Below are 14,687 nucleotides of genomic sequence, written 5' to 3' on the forward strand. Positions count from 1 at the left end.
CAACACGTGGTTCCACTTTACTCACAAAGTAGTAACAAAGCAACTCCCGGAAAATAATATGAACTTCACACGAGAATTACACTACGCTGCAATTTAAGATAACCTTAGATATCTTAGAGCTAACCCGAAATAAAGGTGATTAAATTCTCAGTTAGGCTGAACTTAACAAATCCATTGTCCTATGGACTTAGCAGACACGCGCTTAGCCGGAGATCTTACCATTTCAGACGCTCGCCACCGCCAGACTGCAACTGCCTACTACCGAGCGTGCTTCCTGAGGGTGGCTCACAAAGACAAACGGAAGGGGCCAGAGGGGCAGCTTCCTATACCAACATGACAACGGACGGACAGGACCATACTAAGGATAGAAACCTCTCTGCTTTAAGAAAGCGTAGCTACCTGTTCCGACGTTGGTCCTACTGTTCTCTAGCAGACAGCCTTGTCTGCTACCCTCAAGCATGCAACTACAAACACATTTGATCATTCATCCTCTCACACAGAAGGGAAGGGGGATGACAGTATCTTATCATATACAGTATATAACAGAAAGCGGATGTAGGTTCCGTATGAGACTGTGTGACATGAATTACATATAAACTGTGTTTTAAAGTGTAGTAGTGTGACAGATCGTTCTTGTTTACGTGTAAAAGTAACACGTTCCACTACTCAGTCTCCTCCCAGATAGTCAGAAACGCCACAGTAAATTTAGAAGAGGAATTTATTTCATAAATGACAACAGATTTAAGAAATCAAACATGAAAGGAATCCAACAGAGACCTTTCAACTGTGTTTTAAAGTGTAGTAGTGTGACAGATCGTTCTTGATTATGTGTAAAAGTAACACGTTCCACTGCTCAGTTCCTCCCAGATAGTCAGAAACACCACAGTAAATTTAGAAGTGGAATGTATGCCGTAAATGACAACAGTTTTAAAAAATTAACATGAAAGGAATCCAACAGAGACCCTTGAATCTCATTTTGGATGTTTGATGTAAATGGAAAGTTGGCAGCACCTTTCTCAACTAAGAGGGGTGTCGTACGACGGTGAAGCGTTTCGGCCACGCTTTTTAATATCTATGTAGGCGATTTACTGCGTGAATGAAAAGCCAAGATTATTGCGAGTACTAGCCCAGTCAAAGACACTAATCTTAATCGTGTTTTACATGCAGATATTATAACAATTCTAATAGTGAAAGAGAATAACCGGCTAAAAGGAACTCTTCTTACAAGTAAAATATCCACAAAGAAAACCATAACAATGGCTTTTATAGGAAGGGACCCAATAAAATCGAAAATACTTGTCAACAGTGCAGTATTAGAACAGGTAAGTCATTTTAAGTATCTGGTATGTGATATCATATGTGACTACATCAAAGACATAGACAAGAAAGTAGAAACATTAGGAAACAAATCTGGAACACAAAAAACGGGGAGGGATGGAAAAGATCCACCGTGGTACGACAACTGTGTTAGAAAGCTGCAATGAAAGCAAAGAGAGTTTTGCTACAAATTTAAAGGTAGAAAAACAAAAACTAAACGAAGCCAAAATTATCGTAAAGAGGACAAAGCGTGAAGCGCTCAACGAATTCGAAAGTAAAATTCTGTCTACCGGTTTCAAAGAAAATCCTAAAAATTTTTGGTCTTACATTAAATCAGTAAACGGATGGAAGCGATTTGTCCAGACACCCTGTGACTATAATGGCACTGAAACAGAGACTTACACAGTAAAGGCCGAAATACTAAATGTCTTTTTTCCAAAACTGTTTCACAGAGGAAGGTCTCACTTTAGTTCCTCGCACGAATGACAAAATGATGCCGAAATAAGTGACCAAAAGATAGAAAAGCAACAGAAATCTGTCAAAGACGAAAGCCTGAACGTGGAAGGGAAGCTAGAAAATATGAAAAGGGAAATGCAAAAGCTCGATCTAGATATAGTAGGGGTCATTGAAGTGAAATGGAAAGAATACAGGGATTTATGGTCAGATAACTAAAGGCTAATACCAACAGCAGCAGAAAATTGTATAACGGGAGTCAGATGTTTTATGAATAAGAAGAAGAGTGTGTTACTGTGAACAGTTCAGCGATCGGATTTTTCTTATCAGAATCAACAGCAAACCAATAACGACAATGATAGCTCAGATATACATGCCGACGACGCAAGGTGAAGCTGAAGGGATAGAGAAGCACATTGACGCTCTCTATCAGTCCATGCCTTAACACGTATACTTTTCTTTCCCTTTTTTTTTTTTTTTTGCTTCGTTTGTGACTTGTGTAATTATTTTACTTCTTTCAAAGTGATGTAATTTACAGAAGTGATCATAAATGGATAAATTTATAGTAGGAAAGAAACTGAAGTTCCAGACAAATTACTTGAGTATTGCTCTGAATCTGATGTTTCATAACCTGCCAAAGGTCTCCTTCTGACGGTATTTTTATCCATTTCTGATGACTTCAACAGTCAAATAGTGACTTTCAAACCTGTTAGTTCAGTGCCATCATGTAGTAGTGGGAACACAAATGTGAGGCTGTATAATGAATAATATTTATAAATGGGGTTTACCTTGTGTGGACTGGCAGTTTGTCCTATGCCAGAGCGGAAAAACTTTCAAACTCAGACATGGTACCTATAAGCTTCTGCGCCAATTTCAGCAAAACTTTACAATGAAAATATAAGACAGATTTGTAATGATCGTTAAGTCCACATGAGTCACTGAATTCATAATGAAATTTAAAAGTATCTGTGAGAGGTGTTTAATGTATCATTCTCTTTTATTAATATTAATAAAATTGTGTCTCATCAAATTTTCTGTAGTAGAAAGGTGTCGTCGTGAGGGAGAGTTTGAAAAGCTCTGATCTGGGAGAACGCATACGGAGCAAGTTTAAGTGGAGCGCCCACATAAAATTAATTGTGGATAAGGCAGGTGCCAGAATGAGATCCACTGGAAGAATCCTCAGGAAATGTAGTCCATCAAATAAGGAGGTAGCTTATAAAACACTCGTTCGACCAATACTTGATTATTGCTCGTCAGTATGAATCTGTACCATATACGTTTGATAGTGGAACTAGTCAAGATCCCAAGACGAGAAGCACTTTTCGTTATAGGTTCGTTTAATAAGCGCAAGAGCGTCGCGGAAATGCTCACTTAACTCTCGTGGCAGACACTGCAAGAGAGGCGTTCCGTATCATTGTGTGGTTTACTGTTAAAGTTCCGAGAGCGTGTGTTCCTAGAAGAGTCTACTATTATTTTCCTTCCTCCTGAGTACATTTCGCGAAAATAACTTGAAGATAAAATTAGACAGAGATTCGAACCCATACGGGGGCTTGTATGTATGTATGTATGTATGTTAACCGGGGACCTAGAAATGACGGAGAGACTCCGTCCCCGCCGCAGCCGCAGTGGTCCACAACCCCACGACGACTACCGCAGTCGACTTCACCCCTCCGCCGCCCCACACCGAGCCCAGGGTTATTGTGCGGTTCGGCCCCCGGTGGAACCCCAGGGAACGTCTCACACCAGACGAGTGTAACACCTATGTTTGCGTGGTAGAGTAATGGTGGTGTACGCGTACGTGGAGAACTTGTTTGCGCAGTAATCACCGACATAGTGTAACTGAGGCGGAATAAGGGGAACCAACCCGCATTCGCCGAGGCAGATGGACAACCGCCTAAAAACCATCCACAGACTGGCCGGTTCACCGGATCTCGACACAAATCCGCCGGGCGGATTCGTGCCGGGGACCAGGCACTCCTTCCCGCCCGGAAAGCCGTGCGTCAGACCGCACGGCCAACAGGGCGGGCAAAACGAAGGCTTACAAGCAATCGTTCTTTCTCAAGAGCCTACACGACTGAGACTGGAAAAGTGGTAGTGACATTAGTACACGAAGTACCCTCCGACACCCACCGAGAGGTAGTTTGCTGAAAATAGATGTCAGTGAAGAATGAAATTTAATAAAGCAAGTGTTGGCCGTCCCCACACTACTCTACGGAAGTGAATCGTCAAGAAACTTAGATCGAGACACATAAAATGATATTTCTTAAGGCTGTGAAAGATTGTACCAGAGTAGACAGATTAAGAAACAGCGACATTAGCGAAGAAGTAAACATATTTAAGGTAACAAACAACTGAAGGCAACCTAAGAAAATTGAGAGAATTTCTCGGCAGAGCATCTTACGAAGTCGAATTTATAGTCCTGTAGGCCTTAGAAGCCTGGGAAGGCGCCGCGCGGGGTAGCCACGCGGTCTGGGGCGCCTTGCAGGGTTCGAGCGGCTCGGAGGTTCGAGTCCTCCCTACGGCATGGGTGTATGTGTTGTCCTTAGCGTAAATTACAGTACTGGCCATTAAAATTGCTACACCAAGAAGAAATGCAGATGATAAACGGGTATTCATTGGACAAATATATGATACTAGAACTGACATGTGATTACATTTTCACGCAATTTGGGTGCATAGATCCTGAGAAATCAGTACCCAGAACAACCACCTCTGGCCGTAATAACGGCCTTGATACGCCTGGGCATTGAGTCAAAAAGACCTTGGATGACGTGTACAGGTACAGTTGCCCATGCAGCTTCAACACGATACCACAGTTCATCAAGAGTAGTGACTGGCGTATTGTGACGAGACAGTTGCTCGGCCACCATTGACCAGACGTTTTCAATTGAAGAGATCTGGAGAATGTGCTGGCCAGGGCAGCAGTCGAACATTTTCTGTATCCAGAAAGGCCCGTACAGGACCTGAAACATGCGGTCGTGCATTATCCTGCTGAAATGTGGGGTTTCGTAGGGATGGAATGAAGGGTAGAGCCACGGGTCGTAACACATCTGAAATGTAGCGTCCACTGTTCAAAGTGCCGTCAATGCGAACAAGAGGTGACCGAGACGAGTAACCAATGGCACCCCATACCATCACTCCGGGTGATACCCAAGTACGGCGATGACGAATACACGATTCCAATGTGCGTTCACCGCGATGTCTCCAAATACGGATGCGATCATCATGATGCTGTAAACGGAACCTGGATTCATCCGAAAAAATGACGTTTTGCCATTCGTGCAACGAGGTTCGTCGTTGAGTACACCATCGCAGGCTCACCTGTTGTGATGCAGCGTCAAGGGTAACCGCAGCAATGGTCTCTGAGCTGATAGTTCATGCTGCTCCAAACGTCGTCGAACTGTTCGTGCAGATGGTTATTGTCTTGCAAACGTTCCCATCTCTTGACTCAGGGATCGAGACGTGGCTGCACGATCCGTTACAGCCATGCGGATAAGATGCCTGTCATCTCGACTGCTAGTGATACGGGGCTGTTGGGATCCAGCACGGCGTTCCGTATTACCCTCCTGAACCCATAGATTCCATATTCTGCTAATAGTCGGATCTCGACAAACGCCAGCAGCAATGTCGCGATACGATAAACCGCAATCGCGATAGGCTACAATCCGACCTTTATCAAAGTCGGAAACGTGATGTTACGGATTTCTCCTCCTCACACGAGGCATCACAACAACGTTTCACCAGGAAACACCGGTCAACTGCTGTGTGTTTGAGAAATCGGTTGGAAACTTTCCTCATGTCAGCACGTTGTAGGTATCGCCACCGGCGCCAACCTTGCGTGAATTTTCCGAAAAGCTATTCATTTGCACAGTACAGCGTGTTCTTCCTGTCGGTTAAATTTCGCGTCTGTAGCATGTCATCTTCGTGGTGTAGCAATTTTAATGACCAGCAGTGTTGTTTAAGTTAGAGTAAGTAGTGTGTAAGCCTAGGGACCGATGACCTTAACAGTTTTGTCCCATAGGAACTTACCACAAATTTCCAAAGAAATTTCCTTGGAAGGCCGAGGAAGAGATGTGCACCGTAACGGACAACGCCCAAATATTTGAAGGGCAGAAGAAGGTGGCTTATTAAACTAAAGGTCTTGTAACGGTCACACCCGTAACAAAGGTTCCGATGCAGGTATAACGGATAATAGAGGAAGGAGTATGAGGATATTGCGTCTGAAGTGGAGGCTGTGATGAGAGACGTTTCGTGGTAAAGTCGGTTACCGTTACGTGGGATTAAGCTGTTACACCACTTATTCGTCGGCAAAGCGCTGTGTGTGGCGGTTCCCAGAAGAGCGAGAGGTTGGCCTCGTGCTGGACGTGTGGCCTGGCTGCCCTGAATGGAGCGGAACGCGTGCTGCGCTCCGCGTGCGGTCAGCTGCCGGGAGCGGCGGCTGATGCAATGCAGAGCCTTGTAGCGGCAGACTGGGTGGCGCGGGCGGCGCAGCGCGGCAGCCGTTGCGTCAGACGGCTACACAGCAGGGAGGGCGTGCGAGGGGGTGGGGGCGGTGGAGGTGGGGGAGGAAAGGCCGCGAGTGCTGCTAGGGGAAGCAGCAGCTCACTGACGAACTGACTTCTGCAGTTTCCGCGCGAGATCCACGTCACTCTCGAGTAACGACCTAGAGGGGTGCATTTGCATCTGTTCCATAAATTGTCCCACTGGAAAATAGGGCCCATACCTTGTCACAGCAGCATTTAATCGTCAAAACAATTTACAGAGAAACTTGCTTCACTATCGCTCTGCATTACTTTTACAGCCATGAACTAACGTCTAACTAACATTCAGCGATGTTCTCCCTTATTTTCTGTCATATACACCAACACACTTAGACCCTTAAAAATAAAAGTTGAAGTATAGTATGACTAGCATCGAACTTACGACCTAAAGCACGCCAGTCTGACGCTATACACGCTTTTATTACATATTTTTTATTACTAGGTTTCCTTATATACTATTTGCATAATAAGTCGAGATTAGTACATAGATAATGCCAACGGCCTTGCCGCAGTGGTAACACCGGTTCCCGTCAGATCACCGATGTTAAGCGCCGTCGGGCTGGGCTAGCACTTGGATGGGTGAGCATCCGGTCTGCCGAGCGCTGTTGGCGCGCGGGGTGCACTCAGCCCTTGTGAGGCAAACTGAGGACTTTGATTGAGAAGTAGCGGCTCCGGTCTCGGAAACTGACATACGACCGGGAGAGCGGTGTGCTGACCACATGCCCCTCCATATCCGCATCCAGTGACGCCTGTGGTTGAGGATGACACGGCGGCCAGTCGGTACCTTGGGCCTTCATGGCCTGTTCGGGAGGAGTTAAGTTTTTTAGTTTAGTGCATAGATAATAAAATTCACAAAAGTTAGAACATTGTACTTCTAGAGAAAAAAGTTAGAGGAAGTGGAGTATGAAGCTAGGACGTTCTGCAAAGACGCGCTCTTGTATCTTTTTCAGTTTATGATTTTTGTAGATCATGAACATTAAAGGCCCTCCTCTTAATGAAAATTTAAATGTTTCTCCATAAATTTAAGTCTGACGATTATCCTATTACGTTTTTTTCAAGTGCAATTTCTAACACGTTATCGAAGTTAGTTTTCATGTTATCATATTGTTTTGCTTGCCAAAATGATTTTCCTATGTACACTTTCAAATCGATTACGTTGTCACTGCCGTATTTATTAATTTTATAGTTTACTTAACAATCAGAGAAGCCCTTAAAGACTGGAGGAAGACTGCAGAACAGCCACGGTATCTTGCTCTATCTTGCTCAAGGGAGGTTTGCTTATAGCTTTCAACAAGCAGTCAACAAAAATCGAATTTTCACGCGTTATGTAAGAAATCATGGAGAAGAAAATAATAACTTTGCATTTTAAGCGTCGCTTCTTGGTAGGACAACATTATAATAAAAGAAAAGCGCTAGTTCTAGAGTTGTACAGAAATAACAGTTTCTGATTTTAATTATTTGTAATATGTTATCCATAATCGATAAAAGATTCCAGCGAGTGTCAGTGAAAGCACTCGTCACTGATAAATGGGAAGGTGATTACTGAACGCATCTGACATACTGTTAAGGGCTTTTGGGTTGATACCTCAATAAGCAAATGTGATGGTTAGAACAACGAACAGATTGACTAAAAGTAATAATTTGCTACTTCAGCAGATCAATCCTGGTAACTGCACGAAAATTAAACCCGTTGTAACTGAAAACCCATTTCAACCAAGGAGAGCCCCTTCCTCTCATTTCCGCTATAAAGCTTGGCAAACAAGCTAACTAAATCCTTATTCTTCAGTTAAAGCTTCTGGGCTGAGAGGGCGTGGTCGATGCGTAAAACTGCTCCAGCTGCGGCAGATATCTTCCGAGGTAAAACGGCTACTGGCACTAAAGCCTGAGAGGCTCTCATATTTATAAACAGAGGGCAACACCATACATCAAGTGATGCCGACTGTGCGATTATCTCTGGCTGGCGTCATCATTCTCGATTAAAAATAAGCGATTGTCATTCTGTTGGCGCAGAATCGACATCCAACATTTTATTTAATATCAGATCTTCTCCTTTTCTTTTAAAATTATTATGGTGTTTATGAATATCTATTGGTTCTCTATATATATGTGTGCATGATAATGCGATGTCCTTGCTAACGCATAGCCAAACACAAAAGGAACTTTTGTCTGGGACACCTCGAAAATCGGACGTAGCAGAACATGTTCTTCGAGAGAGGAACCACGAAGTAAAATTCAATGAGACGAGCATTTTAACAAGAACATTGCATTATCATGCTCGTATGTATACAAAAGCAATAGAGATTCATAAACACCATAATAATTTTAATAGAAAAGAATAAGGTTAACGTCCTGATTACTCCACTCAAGTAAGACTGAAGTCAAAAGAAAAAAAAATGGTTTAGGGAAACTGCAGGGTAGCGGAACGTGAAAAATTAGATACAGCTCTACCAGTTCAAAACACGACTGCAAATATTTTTGAATTGAAGCATTGTTTTCAGAACCAGTTGAATCGAAAGCACCTCTCTTCCTACATGACTACTCAATAATGTACGTGCATAGAATATACACGATCCCGTCACATTAATGTGACCACCGCGTATGGTCGACGTCAACGTCCCGTAACCACCCGCAGACGGCAGGTGGTAATAGCAGCAGCAGTGGAAGGCGTGAGAAGCTCGTCAGGTGTGGCGGAAACAGATGCGGAGTTGTTTCTCACACCATGACTTTGGTGATCTCTGGTAATTGTTAACGTGAACCAGCTATTTTATTTCAACTCTAGCTGTGTACCCGGCTTTGCTCGGTTATAAATTTATTTTAATTCTATTAGCCTCTCACCCCCTTCCCCCCACCTCTCTCCCTCCTACCACCGCCACTCGCAGTCAATCTCCTCCTGCCTCTCTCCCTGTCCATCTCCTCCCACCCATCTCTCTACCCACCTGCTACTACCCCACCTCTTTGCCGATGTGTACCTCCATACTATCTTCATCCATCTGCTTTTCTTTCGACTGTCCACCTGCTCCTTTCAACCCTGTCAATCTCCTGCCTACTCTATCCCTTCCTCAAACCCACTACCACCTCCTCCGTCCCCCCTCTCTCTATTCACCTCCTCTTCTATTCACCCTTTCCTCCCAGTCCATCTCCTGCCCCCTATATCTCTTCCTCAAACCCACTATCACGTCCTATCTCTATTCACCTATTCCCCTCTCTTTCCATTCCCTCTTTCCTTTCTTTGTCCATTTCTTCCTCCCCATTTCCTGACCATCTCTTTTTCCCCTTCTGTGCCTATCTCCTCTTTCCCCTCTCTCACTTCACCTCCTCCTGTTTCCTTCCTCTGTTCATTTCCTCCTCCTGTCTGTCTGTTCACCTCCTCCTCTTCCCTTTCTCTGTCCATTCCCTCTCCCCCTCTATGGCTGTCCAACTCTTCCTTCCCCTTCTATCTCGAAGTTATCATGCCTACCCCAACAGAAAATCACATGTTCTTACCCTCACAATATTTCTTTCCAGATAATAACATGTTTACTAAGTTTGGTTCAGGTCGATCCATGGGTGTTTTACCCACTTCTTTGCCCTCATACTTACTTCTTTTGAGTCGTCATTCTTCTGACTGGTCTGATGTAGCACACCACGATTTTCTCTCCTGCGCCAACATAATCATTACAGAGTAGCACTTGCAACCTATACCCTCAATTATTTGCTGGATGTATTCCAATTTCTGTCCTCTTCAGTTCTTATTCTCTTTAGTCGCCTCTAGTACATGGAAGTTACTTCCTGATGTCTTAAAACATATCCTATCACCTTCTCCCTTCTTCTTGTCAGTGTTTTCCACATATTCCTTTTTCTTCTCAGATTATGCACAGAACCTCCTCATTCCTTACTTTATCAGTACATCTGATTTTCAACATTCGTCTGTGGCACCACATCTCAAATGCTTCGATTCTCATCTTTTCTGGTTTTCCCACAGCCCGTGTTTCACTACCATACAATGCTGTGCTCAAAACGTACATTCTCAGAAATTTCTTCCTCACACTAAGGCCTATGTTTGACACCAGTAGACTTCTCTTGGCCAGGAATGTCCTTTTTGCCAGTGGTAGTCTGCTTTTACGTCCTCCTTGCTCCTTCCCTCAAGGGTTATTTTGCTGCCTAGACAGCAGAATTCCTTAACTTCATCTGCTTCATGACTATTAATCCTGATGTTAAGTTTCTCGCTATTCTCATTTCCGCTTCTTCTGTTACTTTAATCTTTCTTCTATGTACTCTCAATCAGTATTCTGTCCTCATCAGACTGTTTACTCCATTCAACAGATCCTATAATTCTTCACTTTCACTGAGGAGAACAATAACATAAGAAAATCCTAACATTGATATCCTTTCACCTTGACTTTTAATTCCACTCTTGAAGCTTTCTTTTATTTCCAACATGGCTTCTTGGATGTATAAATTGAAAATTAGGGACGAAAGACCACATTCTTGTCTCACATCATTTTAAATCCGACCACTTCAGTCTTCATCTTTCACTCTTATACAGTTGTAAATGTTCTATATTACCCGTGCCTCCCTGTGGTTTACCCTTATTTTACTCATAATTTCGAACATCTTGCATAATTTGACATTTTCCAACGCGTTTTCCAGGCCTAGAAATACTATGAATATGTCTTGATTTATCTTTAGTCCTGCTTCCATTATCAGCCACAACATCAAAACTGCTTCTTTGGTGCCTTTACCTTTCCCAAAGTCAAACTGATCGTCATCCAACACATCCTCAATTTTCTTTTCCGTTCTTCTGTGTATTATTCTTGTCAATAACTTGTATGCACGTGCTGTTAAGCTGATACTCGTACTTGTCAGCTCTTAGTGTCTTAGAAATTGTGTGGATGATATTTTTCCGAAAATCAGATGGTATTTCGCGAGACTCATACATTCTACATACCGACATGAGTAGTCGTTTGTTTCCACTTCCCCCAAGGATTTTAAAAATTCTGATGGAATATTATCTATCCCTTCTGCCTTATTTGATCTTAAGTCTTCGAGAGCTCTTTTAAATTCTGATTCTATTACTGGATCCCCTCTCTGTTCTCTATCGACTCCTGTTTCATCTTCTAGCAGACAAGTCTTTTCCCTCATTGAGGCCTTCAGCGTACTGTTTCCCCTCAGCTCTCTCCTCTGCATTTAACAGTGGAATTTCCAATTCACTCTTAATGCTACCACCCTTGCTTTTAATTTCACCAAGGTTTTGTTTTACTTTTCTGTATGATGAGTCAGTCATTCTGGCGATAACTTCTTTTTAGATTTCTACACATTTTTCATGCAGCCATTTCTCCTTAGCTTCCCAGTACTTCTTATTTATTTCCTTCCTAAGCAATTCCTGAATTTCCGTGATCGTTTTTGTGCTGTCTTCTTTCATCCATCAACTGAAGTATTTCTTCTGTTCCCCATGGTTTCTTCGAAGTTACCTTCATTACACCTATGTGTTCCTTTCCAGCTTCAGTCACTGCCATTTTTCGAGATGTCCATTCCTCTTCAGCTGAACTGTTTACTGAGCTACTCCTTGTTGTGATATCTATAGCCTTCAAGAACTTCAAGCGTATCTCTTCATTCCTTAGTACTTCTGTATCCCACATCTTTGCATATTGATTCTTCCTAATTAGTTTGAGAGATTGCAGGGCACTCTCACTTTTGATATGGAGTCATGCTGCTTACTGTTCATAGGGAAGGTGATCTCTATTACTTGGTTTCTACATTTGATACAATCTGACTTCATTCGTATGATGAAACAGTTGGCAGGTGTTAACGCTCTTGCTTGTGTGCTCCAGTGAAGGCACAGCGGTAGGCTAGAGGAAGGCTAGAAGGTAGGCTAGAAGGACGAGGTTGCCGAGTCAAGTTAATTAACAGCAGTAAAAGCGTATGGCGGTTGAGAGGCGATGGAAGCTGTTTGCTGCAGAACGGATGGGAGTATCTGGGTGAAACATTTGCCGAGAGCCAAGTGCCCTAGTCTCATTGTGCAGACACATTGGCGGCCACATCCACATAGGCTGACTAGGGCCAAGGAGTCACTGCAGCTTTGACTGGCGCACTGTATGGCCTGATGGCCAGCAATAAAGTAGAGTTTGGGCCCTTGTTAGGTAGAAAGCAGATGAGATGGCTGAGAGTTTTTGCGAATTCCGTGGAAGAGGCGGTGGCGCCCAGGCTTCCAGACTCTGCTACAAAACATATTTGTGAAGGCACGAGGCTTTTAGCGAGATTATGGCCATTCTTTAGAAAGTTCTAAATGGGCGCAACAGGTAAGATAGCGATCTTTTTATGGAGAGCTGTGGTTCTACTCAAATTACGCTTTTAGCAGAGACAAGGGCTGAACATGTGGGAAAGAGGGAGTGAAGCTCAATCTTTTTTCCTTTTCTCCCAATTAATTTTTAGAGTCGCTGGTTGGTCAATTCCGTGTATGCGGAGCAGGGAAGTGGTCTCCAAACTTCGAATGCCGAGCTCTAGCTCGTGATTGCCTTGTGCTAAAGTGAGTGTAGTCTAAGCTGTAGAGAAAGAGAAGATCACTCTTGTACTGGCGCTTCGCTAGTAAAGAACGGCAGGTTTTTACCTAGATAGTGAGACTTGTGTCCTTTTTAGAGTGTTATGTAAAGTCTGTGCCAGTCACTATCTGAACCATCAGAGGTACTGCTTCTTACATCAAGCACACAACGAGTTATGCGTGGGTATACTTACTTGTTTTGTGTGGCTGTTTAAGCGTTTGACATATTGCGTCACACACAGTCGTGTCACGGAGTCAAATTAGTTTATCAGACCAGCAAACGGGTCCACCTGCACACTGGTCTCCACTGGGCTATCAGAGGCTCATAGGGATGTACCTGCATTCTGAATGAGCGAAACGCAAGATTTTGTACTTGCATATTTCCGGGTACATGCCATTGAAAACAGATTTCCTCTGTTCATGACTGCACTTGGCGAGAGTGTCGTGCTGTGCCACCCTCCCCTGCAGCAGGGTAAAGTATTCGCTGCTACAGTGTAGAGCTTCAATATATGCTTCTCAGCAGCCTGTTCTTTGGAACCATATTTTTCTTTGTGCAGTAGTAGAGTATAGATGCTTGATTCTCATTTATGAAATCAGAGAAAGCAATTAGTTCTGGTTAGTGTGGTGCGTTGATCCCTAGCTGATCACTTTGTTAACCATAGACCACATATTATTGAAGACGATTGTCAGATAAAATATTTGTGTGCCATTTCTTTAGCCATCATTTGTCATGTGTTATTAAGAAAGAATGAATGAATGGTTATTTAGACCATTCCTCCCAGTGTCCTTATTTAAGCTACCGTTGCCATTTTATTAAAGTCATGGTTGCAATTGATTGAACCCAGAAGCTTGCAATTGGCGACCCTGCCAGGATCTAGGACTTTGGCGCTTCTGTGATGCTGTCATTTAGCGTCCTTGCCAAACAGGTCCGCATTATGTTGGTTAAAAAGAAAGAAATGGTTCATTAGTGTGTTGTAGATAATTATTTCTCTGATTGTGTTGTTTATCTATTTGTTTGTTTTATTTACAGTGTATTTGTGTCAGTGACTTCTGTATCACTTGTCAACCAATTTCCTGTAGTTACTGATGGCGTTGTTGTATTATTTTTGTGGTGTTTACTATTGTATTTTTTGTATTTGGTTGTTTGTTGGTTTTGGATCTCTTGTACTATTGTCTTAGTCTCAGACTTCAATCTGCTTTCCTAATTTCTTTTTTGTCATCACTGTATTGTGCTGCATATATGTTGTGAGTTAGGTAATATGGTTCTCCATATACTGCACAGATAATTAAAGTTTGTTGTTGATAGAGAATTTGAATGATGACGAGAAGTAGGGCACGGAGACAAGTAGACTGGGAGTGGGAAAATAAAGTGTACGTCATGGAGGAAGAGCGCAATGAAATGGTGGAGGCACAGTTTGAACGTAGGGAGGCGTTGCTGTTGGGTGTTAGCAACAACGATGTCATGCAGCAAGGAAATCAGGAAGTCCAAAGTGATATGGTTAGTCTTGAGGGGACGGACAGTGTCAGATCGCGTGTGATAGAAGATGTGAGCATGCCACAACATATCGAAGTGAGGTGTTTATCAGAAATCCGGACGGTGACGGCAGGGAAGTATCAGAACGAATGATGCGGAAACAACACCACTGAAATCAAGTGTGAATAAGAATTCAATCTGGTGGCATTTTTAATGGGAATGGAGAAGAAAATTGGTGGACTAAAAGGAACAGAGGGGAAAATTAATGAATTTGTACGAGATAATAACGAGACGAGAACGGACATAAAAAATATCGGTGCTCTGGTAAATGAGATGCGAGAAGAACACAAGTCATGGGCAAATCAAACCCAGGACAACCTACCGA

The sequence above is a fragment of the Schistocerca nitens genome, chromosome 4, assembly GCF_023898315.1.
Source record: "Schistocerca nitens isolate TAMUIC-IGC-003100 chromosome 4, iqSchNite1.1, whole genome shotgun sequence".
NCBI classification, from domain to species: domain Eukaryota; kingdom Metazoa; phylum Arthropoda; class Insecta; order Orthoptera; family Acrididae; genus Schistocerca; species Schistocerca nitens.